Genomic DNA, 18236 nt, shown 5'->3' on the forward strand with positions numbered 1-18236 from the left:
TTGAGTCATCCCATGAATACATTTTGGAAAAGCCTCTTTGCTGATACAGCTTGTTGGGAACCCAGAAGAACTGATCAGACATCTGTTGATACCGTACCTCTTTACTTCGTCCAAATGTGGTTAAGTTGCATGGAAACTCCAATAGCATTGAACATCCACTACCCCGGGAGAAAAGCGGGTTTTCAAAATAGTCTTAAACTTAAATAATTTTATCTATTTGCTCCTGTGAGAGATCCTATTTCCTTTAATTCAAAAAGAGCCGAGCGACATGTAACATTGTCTGTATTGCAATGTCAAAATATATATTCATCCATCAAAGCAACGGAACACCCATTCAGAAAAAGATCAGCCAATTTTACAGATTAGCAACTGAGCTCTTGGTTTAAAGCTTTTACTCAACAAAAATGTCCATTTTACATATGAAATGATTGATTGAACCCCAGCCTTAATTACTTTATAAACAAAATAATTAATCAGATTTCATCCAGAATTGACACCTGCCTATTTGTTCTGTTCCTTCCTCGCATAAGGACGCATCTTCTCTAACTTCACTTGACCAACCTCTGAATATATCGCCCCTTAATCCTCCATAATGGAACAATCTTTTTGCTTCACACACATGATCTGTATACCTGGAACTAAAGTGTCAGTGATGTTGTCTCCAAATCAAAAAGTTAATACACAAATTTATAAATTCTTGGAATACTAGGCATCAGAAACTTGGCATATGGCACCATATTTCTTTCCTCAGTACTGCACATACATTTTTTTCTGGAATGCAACATGATTATGATAATTTCTGTGTCTAAAACTCCTAGCACATCTTGAAAATACAATCAAATATATCTGTCTGTAAACTGCGTATGAAACATGGGTTTTGAAGTAGGCCCATCATGGCAATGGGGGGGGAAGCACCCAAAATATTCAGGTTTTCTAAAGATAAAAAGGGCTGCAGATGCTGGAATCGGGGGGGAAAAATCTGCTGGAGGAGCACAGTGGATCAAGGATCAAGGAACATCTGTGAGCAGAAAGGAAATGTCACATTTTGAGTCAAAACCCTGTATCAGGACTAAGAGTGGAGAGGAAGATAGGCAGCATCTGGAGGAGAGGGAATGTGGTGAGACTGGTCAATTTTCTGAATGCTGTTTCCCCTGCAGCCTCCCCAAGCAATGTGCTTTCAGTTACTTCAAGCCTTCCAGTCCTCCCACCCCCTCCCAATCAACTCACAACCCACTGTCAACACCATCTCCTGACACCTCACTAAACTCCCAACTCACAGACTATATTGACAATCCCTCTCAACTCTCAAGCCTGTAAAAAAAAAATAATCGGCAATATTTTACTGTCAAATCATACTAAAGCTGTACATACTTTGCCCCCGCTCCAACCCACCTCCTGCACATCACGACCCTGCAACTGCCTCTTGCTTCCAAATTTAAGCTGCCACTTTCCTTTGCATTTTCTGCGATGCATTTCTATATGACAGCTGAATGTCTACATGACAGGTCGACGACGACATTAGTCATTATGCAATATTCCATTCTGCAAGTTTTGCCAATGTAAATTATTAACTGGGTAAATTATCTACCAAGATATCCAATTTATGCAATAACCATTACAACATTTTGAAAATATTGGCCAGAAATACGCGAAGTATATTTCCGCATGTGAAAATACTGCAGCTTTGAAATTATTCTATCCTCCTAATCCTAACTTCCCACGCATGCAAAAATGAAATCCTGTACAATATGGCTGCTTTGCTTGGTAAAAGCTTGACATTAATATATTACTTTGGAGATTTCAAAGAAATAAATCTGAATTCATGAACATGAGCAGGGAAGGTAGGATCACCAATACTCTACCCCTACTACTGCACAGCTCCAAACATTGCATACATGCAAACCTGGATTGGTTAAAGTAGTCAATCTCCCCCCCCCCCCCCCCCCCCCCCAAATAGTACTGGCAAGCACTATTGACCAACATTCAATCTAGAGCTACAATCACTCATAGCATATCATTAAACCCACACTTCCCCGATAGACAGCACCATTCCATACACAAAGGAAAACAGACAGACTGGTCCCAGAAGAGACTGCAACCTGTAACATTATCTCTGCTCCTCTTTCTACAGTTGTTGTCTCAGATGGTGAGAAATTCCAGCATTTTCAATTTTTAATTCAGATTTCTAGAATCTAGTTCTTTGATTTCCACACCTGGTCTCTTATCTGCTTAGGGATTGGAATCATTTAAAAAAAAACCTGATGTGTCCTACAAGGATTCTCCCCCGCAACTACTCAGGAAATGTATTCATTTATTTCTTCTTTATTGATCTGCGGTGCAGAGCCACTCCCTCCTCTGTCCCCGTCTCCACCCTCAATATAATAGACTGAGACCCGGCAAGTTTGATATGTTAATTCTATCTGACAGGAAAAAAAATGCTGTTGAGCATGGAAAATAATTTTATTTTCTATTTAATTTTTGGCGATATCCATGCAGTAAAGCAATAATTTCACGTTGTCAATTCAATTCAATTCAATTCAATTCAACTTTAATGTCATTGCACAAATACTGAGTATCGGTACAACGAAATGCAGTTTTGCGTCAGTCCGTAGTAGTGCAATATAGAAATTTAAAAAAAAAGAGGATACAGAACAATAGAAAATGCAGAATAATTAAACAATGGGGACGGAGGGACCGGAGGAATCTATCGGCGGGACTCCGAGTTCAGCAATGCGACGGTATGATTGTAGAAGCTGTTCCTCATCCTACTGGTACGAGACCTGAGGCTCCTGTACCGCCTCCCTGATGGGAGGAGGGCAAACAGTCCATGATTGGGGTGGGAGGGGTCTTTAATGATCTTCCCAGCTCGTTTCAGACACCGTTTTCGGTGGAGGGCATCCATGGCAGGGAGCGGGGCGCCGATGATGTGCTGCGCGGTTTTCACCACCCGTTGTAGTGCCTTCCTGTCCGCAACAGTGCAGCTGCTGTACCATACCGTGAAGCAGGCGGTCAGGATGCTCTCGATGGTACACCTGTAGAAGTTGGTCAGGATCTGGGGGGACAGGTGGGCTTTCTTGAGCCTCCTCAGGAAGTAATTCAAAATGCAAATGATATCAAATTAAAAGTAGGAAATGTGTATTGAAAAACAAATGGCTGGAGAAAATCAAAGGATAAAGCTGCATTTGTGAAGGAAGTGTCAGTCAACTTTTCGGGTCGAGACCCTTCATCTGCATTTGAAAAGTAAAGGGGAAATGGCCAGTATAAGACATGCAAGGGGTTGGGGTGGAACAAGAGCTGGCAAATGATAGTTAGATTGTGAAGAAGGGTTGATTGGCTGATAAGAGTCAGGTGGAATAAAGAAGGGTGAAGACTGTGGTAGAGGTAGGGAGGTAATAAGCAGAGACAGTAAGGGGTTGCAGAAGTGGAATCTGATAAGAAACGAAGAGGTGAACCAAATGGGAGAGTGATGGTGGGCAGATCGGAACAATGGAGGGGAGAGGATTGGGACCTTGTGGGAGTAATGTGTGGGTGATGAGCAGATAGGGTAGGGGAAGAAGCATCTACATGAGAGGACCTGGATAGATCAGAAGGACAGAGACATGAACAGGAGAGAAGCAGGTAACCTGAAGTTGGGAGAATTCAATATTCACACCAATGGGCTGAAATCTACCCAAGCGGAATACAAGGCGCTGTTCCTTTAGCTTACGTTTGGCCTCACCTGTGGAGGAGGCCACGGACATACAGGTCAGTTTGGGAATGGGAAGAGGAATTAAAATGTCTTGCAACTGGGAGCTTCAGGTGTCTATTGTGGATGGAGCATGTCTCATCAAGGCAATCACGTAGTCTGCACCTGCTCTCATTAATGCAGAGGAAGCCACATCAAGACCACCAAATGCGAAAGAATAACAAGGTGCATGTAAATCTCAGTCTTACCTGGAGTGGCTGCCTACGTCTCTTTTGATTCCTTTCACTTTCTACAAATCAAAGGTGTGGCTATAGACACGCATGGGCTCCAGCTACACCTGCCTCGTCATTGGTTATGTGCAACAGCCTTTATTGCAGACCTCCTCTAGCATCATCCCCCAACTCTTTCTCAATTACTGCATTGGTGCCGAATCCTGCACCCATGAAGAACTCTTAAACCTCATCAACTTTGCTGCTAGAATGCACATAATGTGAATACTGCATTTGCTGCTCTCAATGTGGTCTCCTCAACATCAGTGAGACTAAACATAGACTAGGTAACCACTTTGCCTAGTCCCTGTGCTCTGACCTTGATGCCTATCGGAAGCTCCCAATTGTCAGTTATTCCCATAGTGATTTGTCTGTCCTCAGCCTCCTCCACTGCCAAATCGAAGCCAAATGCAAAGTCATATTCCACCAAATTGGTTGAGCTTTTGCACTTGATTTCAGCATCTGCATTTTTTGTGTTTCCTGGCAATACGATACAACTTTATTTATCCAAGATGCTCCGCAGTTTGAGGAGCATCCTCCCCTCCGAGACCACCTCCCATGAATCCAACTCCGCACCCATGACGGAGCCAGCCAATTGCAGCTCGATGTATCATTGAGCTGCAATTGTCACCTGACGTGTGAATAAATGATCAAATGCTGGCTCTTCAAACTTGTCAATACTGCAGCAAATAAAATTAAATTCCTAAAGCATGCTGTTGTTCTCACAGCGTCAGAGGACTAAACCCACCATTGCCCAGAGTAGCCATTTATCACCCACATTCCATAAATATACAGGTGTTGACCTCAAGAATACCACCCCACAAACGTATCAAGCACAAGCCAGGCACTTTGAGATAAAACTAATTAAAATAGGATCCGTCATTGCTCTATTCTTTCATTACACATCTTTCATCCCAACTGCAACAAAATGGAAACTTGTCAGAAACTTGTAAAAGTAATTTTAATATCTGCAAGGGTGGGGACAGGGGGAAAGAGAGGGTGTGAAACAGCATTCAAAAGGAACAGGTCCTGACCTTAATTTACCATACTGTAAAAATGGGGCAATAGATAAATATAATTATTCAAACTTATTATATTCAAAATCAAGGGCACACTGCAGATCACCGAGTTCAACCGGATAGAAAAACAAGTTTTTTTTAAAGGCATGTTGAAGTGCAACTGCAGCTAAATATGAAAAATCTATGAAATCCAAAACAGTTTAAAATGTCACAAGCTAGTAAATGCAAATGCGTGACATCTTCATGGCTCGGTATGTTCAAAAACCAGAAGACTAGATTGTTTATAAATAAAGTCACATTGTACAGGAAATTAATATCATTACAACCACAGAATCTTTGAGTTTACCAAAAATTGCCAGTCTTAAAGAAAAAGTGCAGGACTATTTATTTTTCTTTCTTCATAAGAATCCAAATGAAAAGAATAAAAGTATCACCAAAGCAAAGTGACTAGGTGAGAATATTAAGTAACACCTTCGGAGAGGGCAGGGAGAAATTTTTAATGATCTAATTGTTCAGTAATAAACTAGTAAACTGACATTCATATATATTCCGAAGGGGCTTGGACATGTCTTCCTACCAATTCCTTATTTGTATTGTACAGTAGAAAGAACTACAACATGCTCTACCTATATTTTAAACAGGACATTGACCAAAGTTCTACATGAAAGCTAGCTTCCCTTAAGGGGTAGGAAGGAACTGTGGATGCTGGTTTAAACCGATGATAGAAACAAAATGCTGGAGTAACTCAGCAGGACAAGCAGCATCTCTGGAATGGGTGATGTTTCAGGTCGAAACCCTTCTTCAGACAATGGTCTCGACGTCATCCATTCCTTCTCACCAGAGATGCTGCCTGTCCTGCTGAGTTACTCCAGCATTTTGTGTCTATCTTCTCTTAAGGGGGTCTGTTGTGTGGGAATGAATAGAGATATATTCCAATAAATGCAGCGACAGAGCTTCGCACAAAGCATAACACCGATAATTTAGAAATTGGTCCTCAGAATTTATGTAATTTAAGCTCAAAGGTTAAATCGAGGAAAGTTGCTGTAAAAATTAAAATGATGAGTAGCTGGATGATTCCCGATGTGCACATTGTTTGGATGGCAGAGTTGGTGGGGTAAAAGAAAGGATAATGTGTAGAATGCCTCCGCTTACAATTCGAACCACTACCGTTTATAATTATAACAACTTGGATCCAGAAGCTCCATTGAAACTCGTCTAATTTGAAAATACCATATTAGATGGAATTGTGAAATTAGAGGCAACTCAGAATAAATTGCATGTATGTGGCCAGAAGACTGATACATGGAATTTAAGGCAGACAACAATTTAAGGGCCTGCACATGAGGAAATGAGTGAAGCATTCAATGTTGGTACTAATCAAAATCCAAAGGTTAAATATGAAAGAGACCTAGGAGTTTGAGTAGATCTGACACAAAGTATCCAACTGGAAGCACCATCGACAAAGGCAATAGTATCTTAAAGTAATTAACCAAACAGTAATGAAAAACAAACTAAAAAACAGGGACTTCAGTCTAGAAAGCTCTCCTGGGAATTGCTGAGTTAATAACTTACCAAGATAAATTCCAAATGAATACTCTACATGCCATCTCAAAATACATTCTTTAATGGACTGATTACATTGATGCAAGGTTAAGAGGAGCTCACCAGGAAATCAAAGACAGAACTAGCACCATGTTGTGTAGGGAAGCAGTGAAGAACAAAGTGTTGCTATTCTTAAGGTACCCCTCAAGATGTCTAAAGCACTTCAAACCCAATGAAGGACTTTTGAAGTGTGATTTATTGATATATTGATATAATGTAGGAAATATAATTACTAATAGTTAGATGATGATGAACAAATAATTTGATTTGATGCCATTAGTTGGGGAATAAATATTGGCCCAGGCACTAGAGCCAATAGTTTCCAAAACATTGCCAAGATTGTGTATGTTCATTCAAGAAATCAGTCAAGGCCTCACTAGCATCTGAACACTGACACTTCAACAGCACAGCAATGTTGTTTTAGTATCGATGACCTGGGGGTTGGGTGTTAGGGGGGGGGGGGGGGGGGGGGGGGGGGGGGGAGAGATTGGCATTGCATTTCTAGAAATCAAGCCATATCTCAATTTTCTGTCACGTGCATCCACATAATTTACACATGTATTAAGAAGTGCAAATTTAAAAAAAATAACTGTGTGTTAATTTATTTACTTTCTTCCCCCACCATAAATTCTTTGAGAGCAGGTATTTTCCATATCTCAAATTTGTGGGCGAGGATTTATTCATTCGTTCTGGGCAAATTTCCACAACCTGAATGACACCACATTGGGATATCATCCCAGAATTTTGGTGTTCATGTCCAGGCAGTGACATTGGACACCCAACATCTAGTTCAAAGGGCATAAGCGTCACAGATGATTTAATCAACTCTCTCACGTAGAAAGATGTTTACCTTTATGTCTCAACCTAATTCCCCTGACATACAAGTGGTTCCCAGATTCAGGTGTCACCAAGCATACAAGGTCAGCGTGAAATGATTTCCCAACAGGATTTCCCCCACTCCCTACAGAGATTTGCTGGCCTCTACTCAATCTCTTCCTGGAAGAAAGCATTAGGAATTGGCGATAATGATGAAAAAAAAAGAGGTATTATGCTACTTTATACAGGAGTGGTGCAACACACTCATTCCCCAGATACAAAGTCACTGTGCCTTCACCCATGTCAATGTCCTGCATACAAGCAACACAATACTAATTCACTGTTGAGCAATGAATCTTCCAGCATTCAAGAATGTACTTACCAGAGATAATATTATGAGTAGGAACACTGTACCTAGAGGTGTCTGAAAACAATACGAATATGTATTTATGATTGAGCTTTACATACGTTAAGATTTAAAACTGGGCACATAAGTTTTAGAAAGACCTGAAGAATACATTTCCTTTCAAAGAAAAGGCGACATTAACTGAAACATCACTAAAAATGGAAAGTTCACACCAATTGCTTTGATGCTCCATTGAATAGTCACAATGAGATCAATATTTGCTCCCTGAATGTACTTGGCAAAACTGAAGGATATTACTAAAGAAATCTATTATACAAAATGTATTATACAAAAGTCACAATTCTCCCATCTATACTAAGCTAACTAACGCTGTCATGTTCCCATGCATGTCCCCACAGTTCTACGAATTATTCTGCTGTCCTTATCCAGTTCCCTTTTCAACCCTTTGAACGATTCTGCTTTATCGCCGCTCTTGGTACTGGATTTTATTACCTGCTCATAACCCGAGTTAAGTTCTTTACATGGTCAGAAAAATCATATGAAAAACATTTATCTACTTACTCGTCGCGCCACCTGTGCCAGCAAAAGGCCAGCTTCCCTTTGAGAGTAGGCAGTGCCTCCGACAATAAAGGCTTCTGAAGACCACAGAATTTATTTGAAAGATTCCACGCAACATGTTTTTCCATCAAAGGGTTAATATCCCAAAAGTTCTCTTCCGGATGTTGTGCAGAATTAAATCAGTTTTAATTTTTCATGATCGCTTCTAAATCCTCAAAAACAAAACCAAGATCGCTAGCCACACCCAACCCACACCCACACCTCGCCTTACAATCAACAACACCAAGAGCTGATCCAGACGTATTTTTTCCCCCAGTAACAACCGGCCATACCACGTACGTTTGACACATTCCTCAGCTGGAGATACTAGCTCTGGGAGGGAGGGGAGTGCAAGCTGCAAGGATACACACCCAGCGAAGAATGGTTAAAGGTTAGCCTAATGTCGGGTCCTAACTTGAAATCTCGCCACCCGGGGAACACTTAACCCCCTTCCTGCTCTCCGTCTGCCGCCATTCGCCCCTTGAGTTGCCCAGTTTTTTCCCCCCGAACACAAAGAGAGGGAGGGAGGCGTCAGCGACGGGAATGAGCGGAGGCTCTGCTCCTCTGGAGAGCGTTGGCCTCAGACATGGGAGTCAGGATTCAGCAGAAGCCGCGGCTCCCGTCTACAATCGCTTCAAAATCAATTGAACTGTGGTATACAAGAGCGTTTCTAATCCTTGCTTCCCTCGGCAATCCTTGAAAACAATGCAACGAGACAGATAGCCGAGAGAAGTTACAATCTTTAAAAGTTCAAAGCCGGATCGGCGATCGGCGCTCGCACCCCAACTTCATTTTAACTTTCCCCCGCATAATCTTTCGGATTACAAAAATCGCTTGAGGGGGGGGGATAACTACACACAACGATCAAAATTGACCTGCTCATTAAAGCAGAAATAGTTTACCTTTTATTTCGGAGTGCGGCTCAGCCTGAGAGTGAAGAAAGGTGAGCAGCTCACATGATCCTGTGTTTAATCCAGAGGCGAGAGAAAGAGGGAGGAAGAGGGAGGGGTAGAGAGACTCACCTGTGGGCGATGCACACATCCGCTCCGAGTAACAACGACACGAGGAACAGGAAACGGAATCGTCCGATTCCTTGCGAATAACGAGGAAGAGAAAGCCACCCATCACCTGACTGCCGGGGCACCGGGGGCCCGAGTTACGGCGCTGCGCTGGCCCAGCGCTTTGTTGTCGAAGGGCGGCTGCACGACGGAGCAGGCTGGGTCTGCTGCTACTTTTAACAGTGGCGCTGGAAATGCCAAAGGAGCAGAGGGAATTCTCCTCCCCCGGCCTCCCCGCTCTCACCCGATCCCTGACACAACTTGACGTTTCGTCCGCCGTGGCTTTGTTGCAAATGTGGCTCTGGTTACGAGTGACTGGACGCGCACACACGGGCTCGCATTCCATCCAGTCAGATGTGCATTTATTTTGGTAAATTTATCATTCGTTGATTTATTTTTTATTAAAAAATAGTTCCTCTTTCCCCGCCCTCCCACACCCTCCGCTGCCTGGTCGCTTCACCCGAACGCTGAGATGGGATGGAGACAAGGCACCGGCGATACGTGTTCCCATCGGGCCAGGAATTGTATTTTCTTAAATGTCCAAACGCAATCGATGTGAGCTTTTATGAGAATTGGGGGACTACTGAAAGTTCAGACGTTAAATGAAGGGAATTTAATAAATTGTCTGGGTTTCAAATTGGGAAAGTGGAAAATTCCCTGCAAAAAAAATCCGGGAGTGCGTGGGCGTTCGATGTAACCCTGGTCAGAGTATAACGTCGATGTTTTTCAACCCAGCATCTGCGGATCCTTGTGTTAAAATGTCTTTGTTCATGCTGTGGACTTGCCGCGCTTATCATCTACCCTTTGTCCCGGAACAGAGGACGCTGTTAACTATAAACGTTACTAGTGTGGTAGGACTAGACTCCCAACTTTTGCTGAACATCCAGCAGTGTTCTGCTCCAGCGGCATATCTGGCCCCATGTTGTCAACCACTTGTTCTTCGCAGCACAGCAGGTCCATATTCTGACGCTGCCTCAATACCTAGCCCACATTCTTGATCCCTAACTTCGGGAATATTTGAAGATATACCTCAGAGTTGGTACAAACATGCTCTATTACAAAGTAGTGATTCCTCACCGAAGATAAACACAAAATGCTGGAGTAAAGGGACAGACAGCATCTCTGGAGAGGAATGGGTAACGTTTCGGGTCAAGACGTCTCTTCCCAAAACGACACCCATTCCATCTCTCCAGGGATGCTGCATGTCCCACTGAGTTGCTCCATAATTTTGGCTATCGTTGGTTTAAACCAGATTCAGCACTTTCTTTCTAAACAGTAATTCCTCACCTATATGCTACAAGATATAAAGGCTTAAAAGCACCAACCAACAGCTTCAGAATCGAGTTTCACTGTACCTTAATTGGTACACGTGACAATAAACAGACCTTTGAGAAACAACTTCTTTCTCAGTTATCAGATTACTAAATGGTCCCCCTAAGCTAGTTAGTAGGTAGACACAAAATGCTGGGGTAACTCAGCGGGACAGGCAGCTTCTCTGGAGAGAAGGGATGGGTGACGTTTTGGGTCGAGACCCTTCTTCAGACTGACAGCTAGTTAGTAGTCCTGACTTTCCAACTTATCTCATTGCATAAATTGGACATAGTCTCCTTAACACTAATGATATAATTCCCTTAAACTATATTCTGCAATTGGTATTTTTCTCTTTGCACTACCTGTTGGACATGTGGCTGGCTTGATTGTACTTGTGTAGACTATGACAATTATTGGCAATAAATGAACACATCTGGACTACTTACAGCATGCACTTGAAAGATACCAATGCCAAATCCAATAAATTCATTAGAAGACTAGACCAAGTGCAGGTCTGCTCCCCCAACACAAGATTCCAGAACTCACCTGTTTCCCCAATGAAGCCTTTCCCCCATCGTAATATTGCACCACTCACGCATACCCCCCAACTGCGCAGGCGCGGCTCATTTCTCCTCATCCCCCGGCACTCCCTCCTCCTCTTCACCCTCCCTCTTCAATCCCTAGAGAGGGAGGGGGGGTAGAGAGAGGGAGGGGGGGGGTAGAGAGAGGGGGGGGGGGGGGGGGGTAGAGAGAGGGGGGGGGGAGGGGTAGAGAGGGGGGGGGTAGAGAGAGGGAGGGAGGGTGGGTAGAGAGAGGGGGAGGGGGGTAGAGAAGGGGAGTGGGTTAGAGAGGGAGGGGGGGAGTGAGTGTAGATAGGGAGGGGCATCTCCCTCCTCCACCCCTCCCCATCTCCATCCTCCACCCCTCCCCATCTCCCTCCACATCCCCCCCCCCCATCTCCCTCTACTACCCCAGTCCCCACCCCATCTCCCTCCTCCTCATTGCCCTCATCCTCCTCCCCTCACTCCCATTCCCTGCCCAGGACCTACCCAGGTCGTACAGGGCCTGGAACTCGGCCTGGTTCTCGTGCTCGGCCCGGCCCTACCTGTAGACTCCGGCCATCAGCTTGGCCGCCGCCTGGGCTCCAGTGCAGGCCCCGACTTCATCTCCGGGCTCGTCCTGACTCCGGACCCAGACTCGTCCTTGGTTCCAGCGGCGGCTTCTTTCTCGGCCCCGATCACGGCCCCATCCCAAGCTCCGGGCTCGTGCTCACTCCAACTCGAGCACTAAGCTCGGCTCCAGCCGGGGCCCGCGGCACCACCCTCGCCACCAGGTGTCGGGCACCGGCAGCCACCGCTGGAGTGCCCCTCCCTCCCGGAGTGTCCCGTCCTGCCTTGCGAGTGCATTGTGACGACACTCGAGTTTTTTTTTTCCCTGAAATGGGTGGGTTTTTGGGGCTGTTTTTAAAATTTAAAGGATTAATATCACCGTAAATATAGGTGGGAATGCGACGGGAAAATGTTTGTCACCATGACAGGAAAAATGTGAGTAGGATATGTGACAATGGGAAGGCTATGGCCTAGCGTGTGGAAGAAGATAGGAAAAGCAGATTGGCACATCGTCAGCACAAACAATAGGAAGAGTTTTAGTATTATAGAGATTACATGAACCAACATCAGTATCCCCTCAGAGTTAAAAATCCTAATTCCACTTGGTCAAGGCCATTTGGCCATGTTCACATCATGCATTTGCATGGCACCTGACATGGCTCCAAGCTGTCATGGGACAGAGAAAAATAACTGATGTGCTCAAAGCCTCCTGAGAATCCCTGTCCCATGTCACTCAAAGTCGAGGAATAGAAGAGAACCCATGGCATTAGAGGGAAATACTAGCATGGCTAGAAGGTTGGCTGAATGGCAAAGAGTGGGAATAAAGGAGGCTTTTTCTGGTTGGCTGCCAGTGACTAGCGGTGTTCTGCAGGTTTGGTGTTGAAACCACTACTCTTCACCTTGTATATTAATGATTTGGACAATGGAATTGATGGCTTTGTCCCCAAATTTGCAGATGATATGAAATTAGGTGGAGGGGCAGGTAGTGTAGAAGAAGCAGGGATCTGCAAAAGGATTTAGACAGGTTAGAAGAGTTGGCAAAGAACTAGCAGATGGAAGACAATGTAGCAAAATGTACCGTCATGCATTTTGGTAGTAGGAATAAAGACGCAGACTATTCCCTACATGAGAGAATTCAGAAATCAGAGGTGCAAAAGGACTTGGGAATGAAGGTGCAGGATTCCAAAAAGGTTAATCTGGAGGTTGAATTGGTGGCAAGGAAGTCAAATGAAATGTTAGCATTCATTTTGAAAGGACTAGAATATAAAGCAAAGATATAATGCTGAGGCTTTATATGGCTCTGGTCAGACAACATCTGGAGTAATGGGTTAATGTATAAGGTGCGTTTGACGGCTCAGCCTGTACCTGCTGGAGTTTAGAAGGATGAGGGGAGATCTCATTGCAATTTACCAGTTAGTGAAAGGCTTGGATAGAGTGGATGTCGAGAGGATGTTTCCACTAGTGGGAGATTTCAGGACCAGAGGGCACAGCCTCAGAATAAAAGGACATACTTTTAGAAAGGAGATGAGGAGGAATTTCTTTAGCCATAGTATGGTGAATCTGTGGAATTCATTGCCAACGACATCTATGGAGGCCAAGTCATTGGGCATTTTTAAAGCCGGGATTGACAGGTTCTTGATTAGTAAGGATGTGATAGGTTACAGTGAGAAGGTAGGAGAAAGGGGTTAAGGGAAAGATAGACCAGTCATGATTGCATGTGGGGAGTAGACTCAATGTGCCAAATGGTCCAATTCTTCTCTTATGACTTATGAACACGGGTACATGCATAAGGAACACATAGAGGTCCTGCGTAAAAGGCAAAAGGAAAAGAATCTCGCAAATCATTCATCCATCCACGTCATTAGGCACTTTCTGCCTCATCTGTAGAAAAGTTAGCAATTCTCACGTTTGCATCATATTGATTCAGAATGTGGCACTTGGAGGTTATCAACCACGCAAATTCCAACAAATTGATTGATATCCAGTTTGAGTTTTGCTAGGACCAGCAGGCTTCAGATAATGATTCAACCATGGATCTAAGGAGCTGAAATCCAGAGATGTGGCAAGAGTGACTGGCCTCGACAGCAACAGAGCATTTCACCAAATATGGCATCCAGAATTATATATTGTATAAAGAGACCAATCACTCTAATCAAAGGACATATTAGTGGCAGTTACACAGGGCATTATCTGTGGCGCAACCATTTTCAGCTGCTTTCTAGTAACCTTTCTTCTACTATAAGATTTTTGCTAATGTTACGCAATGTTAATTCCATTCCCAGGACTTCAGCAAATGATGCAGTCTATGTCAATATGCAGCAAGATATAGACACCATTCAGGCATGGGATGATTGGTGGCAAAGATTAGAGGTCTACTTTGAATTAAATTAAAACCTAATTCAACCACATCTAAACTGATCCCAACCCAAGTAGTTATATTTCCATACCCGACTCTGCTTGGAAGTATATACCACCAAGGACAGTCAAACTCAGTTGGTTGAATTTTCCAGCTTAAGTTCCTCTAACTTTTAAATGTATTCAGCAAACCCCTGTCTTCCACATTTAACTTTGCTTTCTTCCCCTTCAATGGGGTTCCTATTTGCCTGATAGGATGGTTTAAATCCTTCCCGATGGGTTTCCAAAACTAATTTTCCAGCACTGTTGAGACACAATCCAGCCAGTTTGTAAATGTCCAAAATCCATCAGAACTCAGTGATGTTCTTGACTCTAATACCAAGGAGGCAATATACCATCACTGATGTGGCAGCAGAAACACCTACTTACCCACAAAACTATTAAATCTTTAACACTAATGTTCTCATCCTTTCTCCCCCACGTCTCACAGCTTTATCACCCACAGTAGTATTGTCTTCTCCAATGTTAAGAGCTGAATACTAGGAGACTCGTGTACTACCTGCCTAATCTACCTGTTTTGCCCACTCATAATCCATTTCCTTCTGCTTGTAAGCATTTAAATTGTAGGGTGACCCAAACCTGGAGTATATTTTCTATGTGATCTCCAGCCTTATGGATGCACTATAGTAATACCAGTTGCTTCTAAACTCTGAAATTTGGATTTTTAGCTTCTTCATTGAAGTAAATCTTTCCAAGACGCAAGAAGTATCTTGGCTTTCTATTTAGTACAGCTGACAGCAATTAATGGGACTAAAGATTCCTGCTGGTCTCTATGTACCAGAATAAAAGCTAAAAATCCAGTGATTGTCTAAAATCAACACGTCCTTAACAATAAGCTGTATTGCTCAATTGTTTATTTTTTTACAATCTTAATCTGTTTATTTTTAATGTAAAATATTACATGTTACTGTCCCTGGTTTCCTTAATTTAAACCATATCCTTGTTAAAGAAGGACAAACAAAATTGTGATCCTCAACAACCCGCTTTCTGCTATTCTCTGATGTTTGTTATATACTCAAACCAGGGAACAAATAGAGTTTTACTCCCAATACTGCCCTCAGGGTAGGTTGATCTTTGCCTCGGGTATCAGGCCTCAGGTTATATTAATGCACTTTGCTGCTTGCAATTCCCCAAGTAGATTGTTTTTACTGCTATTGTTTGGGTAATTTGAGTGAAGATTAACATTAAAAAGGGATTTCTCTTTCCACTTCTTTAAACATATGTGGTTGCCAGTCTAAAATTGTTCAGTTGCATTTCTGTCACTGGGAAAAATTAGGTTCCTGTTCTTTCAGGTGAATCCTTTCAACCTCCTACCTTATTTCTGACTCCCAATCCACTGTTCACTAGCTTGATATCCAAAATAAACCAACAGTCTTGAAACTGCTCCACAGTTGCCATGGCTCAGATTTGACACTCAGATGTTCTTCCATCCACTGCTTTTTCATAAAACTAGCAACAAAACAACTGCCAACATCAAGCCTGATTGCATCCACTAATTAAACAGCCAGGTAATTGCCTGCCAGATCTTACAGCTGTCCCATTTTCACAGCTGCAAGAACATCCCGGGGAGTAGAATAGAATCCTCCAAGATTTCTCTACTTAGCCTATTCAGGTGCTTTCATCCACAAACAGAATTCAGACTTATTTGCATCCAGATAAAAGGTGTCCATATGGCTGATTCTGTATTCTCTGATGCCTTCCTTCTCCCAGCTCCATAACTGACAACATTTGCTCCTGCCTTCCCACCCAATAACCCAGCAATATCTACCCAGCTCTTGTTATATTCATTTCATACAAAGTCCACACTCGTTTCTTTACTTCCCTCTTCACTACCTTCTCCAAATAAACTGCCCTGCATTAACCCCATGGTCACTAACATTATCAACTCAATTTTATTTTTCAACAACATCTCCCCCTTCTTCCATCACAAGTATTATAATGCTCCTGGCCTCAAGTCTGATTCTCCAATTTTACACCCCACCAAAATCAATAGAAAAAATAAGATCTCATGCCTTAATGACTATCTTCCAGTGGCCTTGACATCCACCATCACAAAGTGCTTAGAGATACTGGTCATGGCACACGTTAAATCCAGCCTACCATGTAGCCTTGATCCACTGCAGTTCGCCTACCGCCACAACAGGTTCTTTTCTGGCCTACACTCATCCCTAGAATACCTAGATAAGAAGGACACATACGTTAGACTCCTGTTCATCGTCTATAGCGCTGCTTTCAATGCCATTATCCCAACCAAGCTCATCTCCAAACTCGTGGAACGGAGTCAGCACTCCCCACTGCAACTGTATCCTTGCCTTCCTGACCAACAGATCATAATCAGTGAGGATAGGTGAGAAATCATCTTCTATGATAATTCTCAACACTGGAGCCCTGCAAGGATGCGTTCTCAGCCCCCTACTATACATCTTATACAATCATGACTGCACAGCCAAGTACCAATCTACGCCATTCGGTCCTTTGAGCCAGCACCACCATTAACTATGATCATGGCTGTTCATCCACAATCAGTACCCCATTCCTGCCTTCTCCCCATATCCCTTCACTCCGCTATCTTGCAGAGTATCTAACTCTCTTGAGAGCATCCAGAGAATTGGCCTCCACTGCCTTCTGAGGCAGAGAATTCCACAGATTCACAACTCTGGGTGAAAAAGTTTCTCCTCATCCCTGTTCTAAATGGCCTACCCCTTATTCTTAAACTGCGGCGCCTGGTTCTGGACACCCAACATTGAGAACATGCGTCCTGCCTCTAGCGTGTCCAATCTTTTAATAATCTTATATGTTTCAATAAGATCTCCTCTCATCCCTCCAAATTCCAGTATATACAAGCCCAGTCGCTCCATTCTATCGACATATGACAGTGCCACCATTCCGGGAATTAACCTCGTGAACCTATGCTGCACTTCATCAATAGCAAGAATGTCTCCTCAAATATGGAGACCAAAACTGCACACAATACCAGGTGTGGTCTCACTAGAGCCCTGTACAACTGCAGAGGTCCTCTTTGCTCCTATACTGAACTCCTTTTGTTATGTAGGCCAACATGCCATTAGCTTTCTTCACTGTCTGCTGTACCTGCATGCTTACTTTCAGTGACTGATGAACAAGGACCCCTAGATCTCATTGTACTAGCCACTTTTCCCAACTTGACACCATTCAGATAATAATCTGCCTTCATGTTTTTGCCACCAAAGTGGATACTCAGATTTATCCACATTAAACTGCATCTGCCATGCATCTGTCCACTCACCCAACCTGTCCAAGTTACCCTGCATCCTCATAGCATCTTCCTCACAGTTCACACTGCCATCCAGCTTTGTGTCACCTGCAAATTTGCTAATGTTACTTTTAATCCCTTCATCTAAATCATTAATGTATATTGTAAATAGCTACGGTCCCAGCACCGAGCCTTCCGGTACTCAACTAGTCATTGCCAGCCATTCTGAAAGGGACCCGTTAATCCCTATGCTTTGTTTCCTGTCTGCCAACCAATTTTCTATCCATTTCAGTACCTTACCCCCATAACCATGTGCTCTAATTTTGCCCACTAATCTCCTTTGTGGGACCTTATCAAAGGCATTCTGAAAGTCCAGGTACACTACATTCACTGGCTCTCCCTTGTCCATTTTCCTAGTTATATCCTCAAAAAATTCCAGAAGATTAGTCAAGCATGATTTCCCCTTCGTAAATCCATGCTGACTCGGACCGATCCTGTTACTGTGCCGCTATTTAATCTTTTATTATTGACTGCAGCATCTTCCCCACCACCGATGTCAGGCTAACTGGTCTATAATTCCCTGCTATCTCTCTCCCGCCTTTCTTAAAAAGTGGGATAACATTAGCTACCCCCCAATCCACAGGAACTGATCCTGAATCTATAGAACATTGGAAAATGATCACCAATGCGTCCACGATTTCTAGAGACACTTCCTTAAGTACCCTGGCATACAAACCATAAGGCCCTGGGGATTTA

At 43.3% G+C, this 18236-nt stretch overlaps 1 protein-coding gene across 3 annotated transcripts in view; it reads right to left on the minus strand.

Moving 5' to 3' along the window:
* plxnb2 (plexin B2) overlaps positions 1-9556 on the minus strand; it is a 200609-nt gene extending 191053 nt beyond the window's left edge. The window contains exon 1 of one of the 3 annotated variants that reach the window (XM_033039921.1): positions 8320-8339. The gene's annotated coding sequence lies outside the window, so the exon portion shown is untranslated. Of the gene's footprint in view, positions 1-8319; positions 8340-9257; positions 9347-9377 lie in introns of those variants that run through there. The other 2 variants (XM_033039919.1, XM_033039918.1) reach the window with 2 other exon arrangements.
* Between the last annotated feature and the right edge of the window lie 8680 nt (positions 9557-18236).

This window comes from Amblyraja radiata, chromosome 21 (assembly GCF_010909765.2).
Source record: "Amblyraja radiata isolate CabotCenter1 chromosome 21, sAmbRad1.1.pri, whole genome shotgun sequence".
NCBI classification, from domain to species: Eukaryota; Metazoa; Chordata; class Chondrichthyes; order Rajiformes; family Rajidae; genus Amblyraja; species Amblyraja radiata.